Raw genomic sequence first — 14,325 nt, 5'->3', positions numbered from 1 at the left:
AGCAATTATAATTTTCTTAGATATTTTATAATTTATGGTTTATGGTTCAAATTAATCTGTAAAAGCTTATAAATTGCAATTACTTTCTTTGTTGAATTTAAAAATTTATACTCATTTCGTTTCTTTACGCTGAGATATTTGAGAAAATAAATTTTATAATGAAAAATGTTGCAATTAGTGTGCTAACTAAAACCAAAAAAAGAAAAATTAAAAACAAACAAAGAAAAACCCAAAAAACAAACAAAGAAAAATTCAAAATACAAATGAAACGGAAGAGACCAAGAACGAACTTGTAAACAATTACGCGATGAGTGTAACAACACAACCCAGCCAGGCGTCGGATTAATTGTTGAATTATATTTTTATCTTCATAAGTCCCCGGACGTCCATCAACAACTTCCTTATCATCATCATCTAAATATTCATATCTTCACTCCTCCTATTTTTCTCTCTCTTTCTTTCTCTCTCTCTCTCTCTCTCTCTTTCTGTCTGCGTGTCTATCATGATGAATAACGGCTTCATGTACAGACAGACAGACGTCTGCTCTATGTATTTATGTATTTAAATCAATGGTTTACAATCGAAGTTTAAAAGATAGTTGATAATAATTAGTAATATATATATAACACATTTAAATTGTCTTCTTTTATATTTTGTTTAGTCCTATGATCATATTGCCATTTGAAAAAATTACAATTGCTCTAGGGGTTTTCACAATTTCGCACTTTGATTTCTGCAAACTGCATAATCGGTGATGAATGTCTGCAGAAGCTGCTAATATGGACCAACGATTGATTAAAAATCGAACCAGTGACTTTTTAAAACCAAATTTTTGAAAAAGAATTCAGATCTCCTTAAGCAAGCCCAATTCATTTAATTTAAATACATCTCTCTGGCGAGTTTGATAAACACCAAGCTTGATAATAAATTCATTAACTGCATCTACATGTGAAGCACATATCTACAGAGCAACTTAAGTTACGACTATATCTACGTAATTACCAATCCACATACACGTACACAGACACACACGCACACACACGTAACCTCACAATAAAAGGCAAAAATAAACCTAGCAAAGATAAAATATTGAAACAATGGAGCAAAAACTCAGAAGATAAAGACTTGATTAGGACTCGCGGTTCCTTAAATACGATATTAACAACGTGGATATATCAAACGCTAAGGCATAAAACAATATCCCGGCAGAGCACGTGATCACGAAGGCTTCCAAGAAATGGATTAAGGATTATATACAGTTCGCATTGCAACGCGCACCTCTTCTTTCTTCTCGCTACAATTTTTTCCGCTTTATGGGATTTTTCGTCCGATTATTTTTGACTTTTTTGTGTTTGCTGCTTTTTATTACTATTTTTTTTAATAATTTAATATTTATGCAGACAGATATATGATTGTTAAAGGGAAAATGTTTTCACAGAATTAATTGTGAAATAAAATAAATTATGTAATAAATTTGTTACTAGTAGACATTTATCGAGTTATCGTCCAGCTTTGCATTGAGCGAATTTTTGTTGTTGAATTCTTTAAAAAAAAATGATTGCACTTGTCTATGAAGATTTATAAAGTTTGAGAGTAGTGGCGAATTTGTATTGCTTTATCTTGCTGGCGCATCCACACTCTACATTTCTCATGACTCGCTTCTGTTGTTACTGTTATTTAGATTTTTAATTTTATCATCAAATGATTAATTAATTAAATTAAAATTAATCATTCAATTATCAAATAAAAAGTCATTAATGAATTGGTTAATTAATTAAATAACAATACAACTCAATTAGTGCCTATGTATTATTTTGCTACGTCTAATGTAATGCTGATATGTTACAATTATTTTTGTATTCTAATTATTATTTCTATAAGTTTTATTATTTGATAATTATTTTATCATTATTACTATTATTATTTGCCATTTTTATTATTAAAAATAATATTTTGTCTGTGTTGAAATAATTTTGAGGAATGATTTCATGTCAGCCGGTGATACAGATGACGTTATAACTTTAGGAATTTGTTTTGTTGACATGTCTATGTCGGGTGACCAATGTTGTTGGTTCTGTTGTTGTCGTTGCTGTTGTTAAGGTTGTTATTGTTGTTTCACGTAGCTGCTATTATTTTTGTTGTTGCCAGTCTTTTTTATGTATCTATGATGATTAATGTTGTCAACTTGTTGTTTGAGTTGCTTATGATGTTGTTTGTTGTCTGTTGTTGTTTATTTCTAGTAATGATGGTAATGATGACGATGATGATTGTGATAACTAAAAACACTTGTGTGATGATAAAGATATAGATGATGACGATAGTGATGACAATGATGTAGTTCCAGATGATGATGAGGAAAAAGAACTGTTAATGACAATAACAACAAACAACAAACAACAACAACAAACAACAAAAACAAAACATCAACAATGTTTTGTTGTTGGAAGGGAAAGATGGGTGTGAGCTTTTCAATTTTCAAAATCAGAAGTGGAATGAAATGATGAGATGAAACTTGTTGACCCTCAAAATGATCCTCTGATTTGTATTCAGACATCATTATTATCATCATCAGTTGCATCATCATAGCAGTAGTCCCACCTTATCATTATCTAACTCGACACCTCCATAATTTTTTCCAGAATTCCATGATCACCTAATATCGGCTTCGACGAATTCGTCACCACCATCTTATCATTATTATCATCCTCATCATTTGCGCCTGCGTTGTCACCATTGTTAATATTATCATCATTATTAAATTTTTTTTACCGTCGTCATCTTCGTCGTCCTCATCACCATCATCGCCATGTCAGCGCGAATTCAAACATCACAATTTGCAAAATTTGCAAAATTTTCATGCTGAAGATAACGCCCTCAACTACAATAATAATAATTATAATAATAATAATAATAATAATAATAGTAACACTACTAATAATAAATAAAAACAGAAAATAATAATAATATTAATAAATCTTATGAATAAAAAGAATACAAAACAAATAGAGTTTGAAATAGTTTTTGTTTTTGAAATTTTATTTGAAATGACAAAATTCATCGATTAAATGTTTTTAAAACAATAACAACAATAACAACATCAAATTCATCAGTAACAACAAATGCAACAACCACAACTACATTAACATTAATGTTAACAACAACATTATCAATTACATCAACAATTACATCAACAACAACGTTAGTTACCATCAATGTATTAAACTAGTACATTTTCCATAACAACGACAAGTCAGGTATAAGCAACAGTCATGACAACAAAAACATCAATTACATCAACGACATCACATCAGCCGAAACAGCAAAAGCAGCAAAACCAAAAAAATAGTAACATCAAAGACAATTGTTGAAAGACATTTTCAACAAATAGTGATACCATTAGTAAAAAAGTAACAGTTTTTGTTTGCCAGTTTCAAAAATTTCTTGGAAAGAAAAATTGAATAAAAAAAAATTGATAATAAAACACAAAAGGTACAAGTGAAAAAATGATAAAATAATGAAAAATAGAGATAATGAAAAAAAACTCAAAAATCGATGAAAATTGAAGAAACGGAAAGGGAAAAATTAAAAAGGCATCGTCAAGCAAATATAATTACAGGCGCATAATACATGCAAATGAGTTGCAATTGAATTAAACTCAACGACTCTATCAGGCCTCGCTATGTGTCGACGCTTGCTTGTTCTACTATTGTTGTTGACATGTTAGTTGTCGTTGCTATGTTGTTGTTGTTGTTGTTGTTGTTGCAATGTTGTTGTTTATTTTTTTGTTTTTTTGATGTTATTAATATATTATTGTTGTTGTTAATATTTTACCATTGGTTAATACGTGTTGCATGGTGTGTGGTTAGTTCATTCCAACTTATATCTGGCTTCATGTAATGAAATCCATGATGAGATGATGAGGACAACGATGATGATGATGAGGATGTCAACCTTGACGGTGTAATATTCAGTAATTTAATGTAATTTGTAGAGTAATTTGTAATGTAATTTGTAATGTTTGGCAATTTTTTTGTATTGTTTTCTGAAGTTTTGATATGTTTTTTACTTGTTGGGCTGTCATGTTTTGTATATTGTTGGTTAATGTTGTATGTTGTTTGACGTTTGTTTTTTTTTGTTGTTCGCCTGAATTTCAACCCGTCAGAACATCATTGGAAGTCAAAAGTTTTCAGATTAAAAATTGGCTTCAGCTGTAAAAATTGATATAAAGATTAAAATGTGCCATAAATTTGATCAGAAATAAAAATTTTTTTAATAAAAAAAATAAGAAAAACTGATAAATTTGGAGGAAAATATTTTATACAAAACTTTGACAACTGAAAATATCGATCCTGGAAATGTTAGATGTATGGCTGGAGAGGGTTGTTTATGTAGAGTACAGTCAACATGCAACACAGTGTTGTCTGTGTGTCAATGTTCTTCAATGTATTCAATGTATAACAATCAAGGTACGTAATTACAAAAGTACGTAATTACATTTGTTGAGTCAGTCAAGTTTTGTAAAATTTCAAAATATCTTTTATAATTTTTTATTTTCTGATAGCATTTCAAAATTCAAAAATGATGACACGCTTTGTTCTAATTCCCACAGTGCTTGGTTTAGATTAATTTTACACATTTCACAGTCTAAGATGTTTCTTCATGGTTTTGGTGGAGAGGAGGAACTAAAATGACGATGATGATGTGTTAGGGATGAAGATGGTGATGTGCTGGTGATGAAGAAGATGATGATGAAGAAGATGATTGTGTTGATGAAGATGATGATGAAAATGATGATGGGCTGGTAATAAAGAAGATGATACAGAAGATGATGATGTGCTAGCGATGAAGAAGATGATGCTGAAAATGATGATGGCTAGTGAGAAAGAAGATGATGATGAAGATATGTTAGTGAAGAAGATGATGACGAAAGTGTTGATGAAAAAGATGGTGATTCGTTATTGAAAATGATAAAGATGATAACGAAGAAGAGGATGATAATTATTGAAGAACAATTATGACTAAAATTATGATGATGATAATTCCAACGATGATGATGATGATAACGATAACGACGATGATGATGATGACATTATTTAAGCACTCTAACCATCGTTACATTTCGGAAACCAGGCGATAAATAATGGTAGCAAAGGTAATATGATGCAAAGATGACGGCAACGACGATGATGACGTCATCATTATTACTGTTGTTGTTATTATTATTGTTGTTATTAATGTTAATGCTATTAATATGGTAATGTCCGTTTGAATAATACCATAAATAAATTATAATGATTTCGAAGATGGTGATGGTGAGGATGATGGGGACGACGATGATGATAATTTAAAAAATGGTGATGACGATGGTGATAACGATGACGGTGATGATGACCGGCGATGATGACGATGATGGTCAAGATGGTGATGGTCATGATGGTGATTGGAGATGTAGTTAATGACATTTCTGCGGAAGTTGAGAGTGAAAGAAGAATGAATATGTTAATGAAGATGGCAATGAAGAAGATTCCGCTACTCTTGGCTGTAGTGGGTGATGATGAAGATGAAGAAAAAGAAGATGATGATGATGGTAGTGGAGAGTAGTAGTGATGATGTTGATATTTTTATTGTAATGATGATGATGATGATGATGATGAAAATGTTTATCGTTGTGATAATGATAATGACACAGTTGCTAAAGATTATTTGATAGATGTCAACATTGATGATCAACAAAACTGGATTGGAAAGCAAGAATTTCCAAATGAAAACAAAAACAGAAAAGAGAAAGCAAAACATAAAAAGAAAAAATGGAAAGATTAGAGTAAATGAGAGTGAAAGAGAGAAAAAGAGAGAAAGAGAGAGAAAGAGAGAGAGAGAGAGAGAGTAAGAAAGAGAGAGCGTTGATGATGATGGTTGTTAGCACCTGCATCACGTGAGCACATGTCCGTTGCCGTCACATGCATGAAACATTTTTCAAAGAGCGGTTAATCTTTTATGACGTTGTTTCAAAGTTCTGACGGGAGGGGGCAAGGCATGGTAGGTAGGGGAGATGGGTTCGTATGAACGTGCTGGATGGATCGCGAGTGTGGTGGGTGACCGCGAAAGTTTAGACATGTTGTTGTGTCTTTACGTATGTTTGTATGTACATGTTTTGTCTGTTTGTGTGTGTGTGTGATTGTTTGTCTGTGTGATCGTGTGTGTTTTTTTTCTTCATGTTTGTTAGAATTCGTGTTCAAGTGTATGTTTTTGCAAGTGTGATTGTATGCGTGCGTGTGTTTCAAGTAAGTATTTGTGTATTTGTCTGAAAGTCTCTTCCATGAGCACAAAGTTTCATTAGAATGTTAATCAATTTATTCGTTCCTTGTTTTGATATTGTCTATTGTCTTCATTGTGATACGTTCAAAGTAGCGTTTGTTGGCTATTCATACTTGAGTATTTTCAGTCATTATTTTTTACGCTCACATTTATACAATAATTAACAATCATTTGAATGTTTTTTGTCTGGCTGTATGCGTCTGGTTGTATGTTTGGTTGTGGGCGTGGTTATATGTATATGTGCCTGATTGTATGCCTGCTTGTATTTTTCAATGTTTATGCTTTGAGTTAATAATTTTGAAACTCCTGTCTGTCCATACCTGCGCTCGTTTGTGTGAACATTTTTTCAATTTGAAACTAACGGCCGACATTACGAACGGAATCTATATTTAGGTATAAGAAAAACTGCATGGCAGTATGTACAACATTACACCTACACTTGCACTAGCTTTTTTTTAATTTCGTATGACTTTTGCTCAAACAAATTATCAGTTCCTGAAATTTTTATTTTTTAAATGAAAAAAAAAAAAATTTTTTATTTTTTTTTCGAATTGTTCGAAAGGGTAGAGGAAAAAGTCTGCAGAGGACATGAATTTGTAGTTAAAGTGAAAAAGTGAGAACTGGGGAAATTCTTTATAAACGTTCGTGAACTTTTCGGCGCCGTTACAGTGTGTGGTGTGTGTATGTGTTTGTGTGTATGTGTGTGTTCTATTTTTTAGTAGATTAAGATTTTATACATATATTAAGATTTTATGCATATATATGTTTGATGGTTTCATTTTTTAAGCTGAGTACGTGAGTAATATGGTTTTTAAAACTTACTTCGTGATTAAAATTTATATTTGTAATAACCATCATCTTCAATTTAGGAGTGGAATTCGTAGGAATTAAACTATTTTTTACCTGTTCAGTTGATATAATTTTTTTTAAATTGTACATTATTTATGTATTTAAATTGAAATTAATAAAATAAATATTGAAAAATAAAAAAGTTAATATTTATGAAATTTATCTTCTGTGTTTGAGACATCTTGGCAACCTTTGTTTAAAAATTAGCTCTCATAACGTTTTTTAAAGAATCATTTTAATAGGATGACAGAGTTTTTTCTTGACTTTTTTCTAACAATTATTTTTTTTTAGTTCCGTACTCATGCAGCTGGTAGTAAAAAAAAACGTCAGAGAGTTATAGCATGTTGAAATTAGCACATATTAAAAATCCAATTACTCCCGCCCACCTCGAACGGACTTTTTAAAGGACAACGAACTCATTTTTAACATCGACAACTATTTCAGTCCTCGCCTGTTCATTCATTTATTCACTCATTCGTTTATTCGTTTATTTGTTCATTTGTTCATTCTTCGTTCGTTCGTTCGTTCATTCGTTTGTTTGTAGTTCTTTCTTTTGTTCTTTTATTCACATTTTATTCATTCATTTATTCATCCACGTATTCATTAATTTATCCATTGAATTTATCCAACTGCTATGCGTACACTTTAACAAGCTTCTCCATTTAACCATCCTCTGTTATCCACCATTAAAATTAAAAAAAAAATTTTTGTGCAATTTAATTAAAATATTATTGGGCAAGTATTTTATTGCATCACGATGGTAATATATTTTCAAAAACGAACATTCATTCATTCATATGTTTGCTATAAGATACACAAAACATAGGTTTTTGTATTTACATTTATACGCAAAATATGCATGTATGTGTATGTATAAGTATGTATGTATGTGTGTATGTGTATAGGTATGTGCGTGTATGTATGTATGTATGTGTGCGTGTATGTGTGTATGTATGTGTATGTATGTATGTGCGTATGAGGTTGTGTAAGTAAGCATGTATGTATGCGTGTATGTGTACAGATATGTGTGTATGTATGTATGTATGTACATGTATGTATACAACAAACCTGTGTACATACAAACCTTTCTCTCTTCCTCATTAATTATTGCTTACAACTGAACTCGCCAACATGTCGACAAGAACCCATTTCTTTCATTCTTTTGTCTTCATTTCTAATGCTATTTGGTTGACGCGCTATCACCGTGGTGGTTGTGGTAGTTTTAGTAGTAGTAGCAGCAGCAGCAGCAGAAGTTGTAGTAGCAGTTGTAATAGTAGTAGTAGTAGTAGTGGTGTTAGCAATAGTATTGGTAGTAATATAAGTATTATTATTATCTGTGGTAATAGTGGTAACTGCGATTTTAAAAGTAGCTGATCTGTTAAGACTAGTTGTATAAATAGTAAAATAAATTGGCCTGGTTATTAATTATATTGTCATGTTTGTAAACACTTTATTCTTAGTTTACAAGGTTAAAGGTTAAAGGTCTGTTACACTTTTCCAAAAATCAGAGAAGTACAAACAGCGCTCAAACAGGATAATATGAATTCGTGCCAAATGATGCATCACACACACACACACAATTCACATGATAGACGGAGATTCTTTTGTTGTATTTGAACCCGGACACTACGTAACATGACCGAGCTACCTTAACCACTATGCCATCGCGTCTGTAAATTCTATAATCTATAACATAAAAGTTGATCAGTAGTTATCTATTTTATTTGATTTTTAAAGGATAATTAGGCCTAATGATGACAGTAATGTTGGTGTCTATTTGCCATTTACCTTCGCCTGTACAAAAGAAAATTATCAGATTACATTGGCGGGATTGCGTTTTGACTGCTAACTGAACTATGAAGGATGAACTGAATATATAACTTGAAAATGTTGTATCAAATGGTTATTATCTATTTGTAATATTTGGATGATTTATTGAAGAGAAAGTCAATGACAGGTTATTGTTCATAAAATTTTTTTTTAGATTATTTTAAAAAGAAGGATTTAGTCAAAAAATTATTTAAAAATAACAACAATCAGTTTAAATTTAACAGTCAGTTGAAGGTAACGTACAAGTTAAACAAGGTATCAGTCATAAAAATTTAATTTAATTCCATTGACATAAACATTTTACATTAGTGTGTTGCTGGGATTGTTTTAAGTACGATGATGTGATATCTATCTCGAGGATGTGATATCTATCTCGATGATGTGATATCTATCTCGATGATGTGATTGATATCTGTCTATTTGGTTGATATCCTGAACGAACAGTCTGCTGATTTTTAGTTCTAGCAATAAAAAATTTGAATTAAACAATTAATAAAAATTTATTACTTTGTAAAGAAATATTATAAAATGTTGCTTATTTTTCAAATGTTTTTGTCTGAAAATAAATTAATAACATTTGGTCTGCACTGAAACTGTGATGATGATTTCAACTAATAACCATTAGACTAAGTGGACGTCAGCAGCGGACAATTTGTTAGCTCGTTGACCATTATTCTGTTTTAAGTTAGTTTTTATCTGAGAAGCAAATTGATCGGGCCGATAAAATGTTTTAAATTTACAGTGGAATTTGTGTGGAGGAATGACCGGGCTGATTAAGTAAATAATGGGTGGTTTATTGATGCTAACATCGTCTGTCCATAAACCTGGCAACCATCCGTTTCTCACTTTTAAATCAATAAAAATCATTATTTCATACATTAAATGCAATTTTATTTAAATGACATTAAATTATATTGTAGAAGACAAATGAATATAAAAGTAAATATGATAGAATGACGTCAAATGCGTTTGTCTTACACTGTACGTACGTACACTATATAGTATATACACATATATATACATATGCTTCCTGGCTTTGATGTTTCTTCTGACGATATTATTCGATTTGTAAGTTGATAGAAGTTATGGCAATATTTGCTCTTTATTATATTAAGCGTGTTTCAAAGTTGCAACGTTGTTGTTCATTTGCGTTTGTCAGCTGTGTTTTAACGGCTCTGCGTGTTTATGTTTGCTTGTTTGTATGTTTTGGGATTGCGTTTGTATGCTTGGTTGAATGTTCAAATCTACGTCAAAAACTGGTTGACTTTCCATTTTTGTGACTTATCTCTTTGTAGAAAGAGAACACTTTTGTTGTGTTGATTTTTGTAAAAATTTCATTTTTCATCAAAATACGTAACGGACGGCACAAAAACTTCACCATTTATTACTCAATTTTCGTGACTTCATATCACTTGGTTGAAAAAAACATTAGATATTAATGTGATTTTTCAAAATTTACCAATAAATTATAGATTAAACTGCTGCTAGAATGTTATTCAATAAAAACAACACGCGATTTCTCAGTCCATCAAATCTCTATAATGATTTTTAGCGGGCCCCATATATCACAATTAATCATTTCCTATCCAGCAACACCATTTATCATAATTTAAATTCACTTCATATGTTGGGTTTTTTTCAATTTTATGATTTAATTCCTAATTCATAATCCTTCAATAAAATTTATTCAAATATTAAACATTTTTTTAGTAACGACCGTTAGACTATCCATCACAAGTGCGAGTACTTATAAATGCATTCTTGAATTATTTAATTCAGCATCCACCGTGAAATATTTTTCAAAATTTTTTTCTTTTTCGTAGTGTTTTATTTTTAAAAAAGTTTTAAAAGTCTAACAACTTGTAGTTTGTTATAAAATTAATTATTTGGTTTTTATTCGTTGAACTTCAAATAAAAATTTGCTTGAAGATAAATGAAATGATTTTCAAATGTTTCTGCCTCCACAGTTTGTTTTTTATTTTCTATTAATTACTTGATTTATTTGAAAAATAAAATATAAATGATTGTAAATCTTAATTGCGTAATGAAAACGGGAAAAATTTGATTAGCATTCATCTCATTCTCTTAAAAAATCATTAACGAGTTGATGTTCATTATTTCTTTCCAACACATGAACAAATATTCATTCAATTCAATACACATGTAGATGTAGACATGCACGCACACAAACATAAAAAAACGTACATACATGTTTAACGATAACTTCACACATTTCTTCCCATGCAAATTCACATATCGGCGCACACATGCATGAAGAAAGCACTGCACGCACATAATACACACATATGCATGCATGCATTTTTGTATGTACAATCACACAGAAATGTGCAGAACACACATATGTAAGCAGGCATGTATGCAGTAGGTTTGTATGTAGTCATGTATATGTATGCGTGTCAACCGTAAGCGGAAATAAGCCTCTTTATGGCATTTAGAGTTGAAGCTGGGACCTTTAAAACGGTTGCTATGCAACAAGGAATGATATTATATATCTTTATTTAGTTGAGTTGCCGGACCAATGTTGTTGTTACTGTGGTCGTTGTTGTTGTTGTTACTGTGGTCGTTGTTGTTGTTGTTATTGTTGTCGTTGGTGTTGTTGTTGTTGACGCGGTTGTTGTTGTTGTTTGTTAATGTTGTTGCTGTTTGTTCTAAATCTTTGTAATGGGTTTTAAATCCACATTTTTGAAACAAATTTTATGTTCATGAGTTTACGTTTTAAGAGTCAGTTTTTGGTTTATTTTTTCAAACGTATTTAAAAATTTCGTTTCTGAAAAAATCGTTGAATGCTTTCAACACAAACTTCTACTTCTCAGTTTATTTCTTGTTAGATTTTCACATATTGTTGTTTGAAAAACATACTTTTTACATCAATTCAGCAGTACAACTTGTGTTGATACATGACACCGAAGCAGAAAATTGATGAAAATTGAGATAAAATTATCAAACTGCTAACTATTCAATCTTACATTGTATAGAGAGTGAGAGAGAGAGAGAGAGAGAGAGAGAGGGAGATAAAGAAAAAGAAAAAAGAAAAGAAGGTAAGAGAGGATGGAAAAGAATGAGAACGCGTGCAGCGCGTCTTATATACATAACGCTAACAAAATATAAAGACATCCATACTTGGCTCCGATACACATATCTGCGTATATGTACTATTGTATATGTATTTTACAATAAATGATGTATATATGTATACATATATATAAATAGTATATATATATATATATATATATATATGTATTATATATATATAAGTTTGTAGTTTAATTCATGCCGGAACACGATCGCATATAATAGGTTTTGACGTGGTTCTTATCGTTGCATTTTCTGAGGATTTAGCAATCTTAAAAAACTTTTGTTTGTTTTACAGCAACAAAACATTTTTTCATCGTCACCATTGTTTGCCATCACCTCCATCTTCATCAACATCTTTGTCATCATCATTTAAATCATCATCGTTGTCTTCATCCTCATCATCGTCTACGTCATCAGCAGCAACGTAATTGTCGTCATCAACATCAGCATCCAGCTCCTCTTCGTCTTCATCATCCTTCTTGGAATCGTCATCTTTACCTACGTTCGTTTCATTCCTCATAATGTTCGTAGTCTGCCTACCTCTCACAAGTTCGTCAAATTGTTAGTTGCCTCGATAAGTGACTGATTCGTTGCCACTTGAACGCTGAAATTCGAACGATTCATTTGAGAGCATAATTCATCTCATAACTAAATTTAATATTGTTGTAAATATTTAGATGTTTTATATCACAAAAACAGTTAAAACGTTACATGAAACGTATTTCATTTTGAAATATTTCTTTCTAATAATAAATCATAACCCATGATGTTTTTAAAGTTAAAATCGATATTATATATCAATATTTTCAAATTTCTTGAATTCATTTTTATCATAAAAAAAGTTGTACACGAAAACTCATTGACAATTAATAAATAATTTTTGTTTAAAACATTAAGATTTATTAAAAAAGAACAAATTCGTTCGATTTGTAAAACCCTCGAAAAGGCACGAAAATGATGTTAAAGATGAATTCGCATCTCTTTCTTCTTGCCTATCTCAATTGTTTTGGCTGGAAAGGTTAGCTCGTTGCTCTATTGAAACTGATTAGTCTTATTATTTTTGTTATTTTAATGTTTATTTTCTGGCTGGAATACTATTTAGTCTCGTAGCTAGAAGCATTTTCTAGCTTTATCATTTGATTTTATTAATTTATTTTTGAAAGAAAAACTAATGTTAAAATACTTTGAACACAAAAAAATGTAAGATGTAAAATTTTTAAATGCGTTATAATTAGTTTTTTATTTAATTTTTTTTATTTTCAGTCAAGTTAAATCTGTGTAGAACATTTTTCGACCTCATCCACCTTTTATAAATTTTGTCATTTTAAATTCCTTCCGAGATTTAAATACGACATCTGTTAGATTTGATGTTATTCAAATTGTGATTCAAGGTACAAATTTAAAAAAAAATCGAATTGTAACAATTGAATATTTAAAAGCAAACATTTATTCAAATAGGCAAACATATAAACAAACAAGATACAAAAAACAAAAAAAGAACCACAGCATTTCTTAAGAGAAAAGTTTTATAAACGTCGAATAAATCAATTCAGCTTAAATTCGGCATAATAACCACTTAACCTGGTGTTGGGACAGCATTAATATGATTATTGAAAAGATGCTCGGATGGAAATTATGATGAAGAAGCCTCTCTCCAGTTGCAATCCACTGAACAGGACAATGAGTGATGCGACCAACAACTAACTCTGACGCAAAACTTTAGACAAATTGCATAATTATACCGTCACAGTGTTTATTTGTTGTTTGCCTGCTTGTTTCTCTCTGTTGGCTCGTGTCTGCATAAACGTGTGAGTGTTTCTGTTTTGTTTTGCAACTAAATTTTTCTGTGTTTGTCTAGATGTGCGTCTGTGTTTGTCTAGATGTGCGTCTGTGTTTAGTTTCTATGTGGATGTTTATGTATTATGTGTATATACATGTACGCGCAAGGTACCGATGTAGATATGTAAATAAGTGCTGCTCCATGTTTGTATGCCATGTATGTATGTACGTATGCCCGATGTGTGTCGGTATGTTTACTTTGGTTAGTTTATTGTATTTCTCTCTTTTAAACATTTCTGTTGCGAATGAGTTTGCCAATGTGTGTTTGTGTACACTTCATCATTAATATCCCCATCTACGTGTGGTTTTATTGCGGCATATGTGTTTCACTGTAAGCTAACATTCTGTTGCATGTTTGTCCACTTTGTTTGCCATACAAACATTACAAATGAACAA

Source organism: Helobdella robusta, assembly GCF_000326865.2.
Source record: "Helobdella robusta unplaced genomic scaffold HELROscaffold_32, whole genome shotgun sequence".
Taxonomy (NCBI): domain Eukaryota; kingdom Metazoa; phylum Annelida; class Clitellata; order Rhynchobdellida; family Glossiphoniidae; genus Helobdella; species Helobdella robusta.
The sequence above is the reverse complement of the archived record's forward strand: the minus strand, read 5'-3'. Positions refer to the sequence as shown.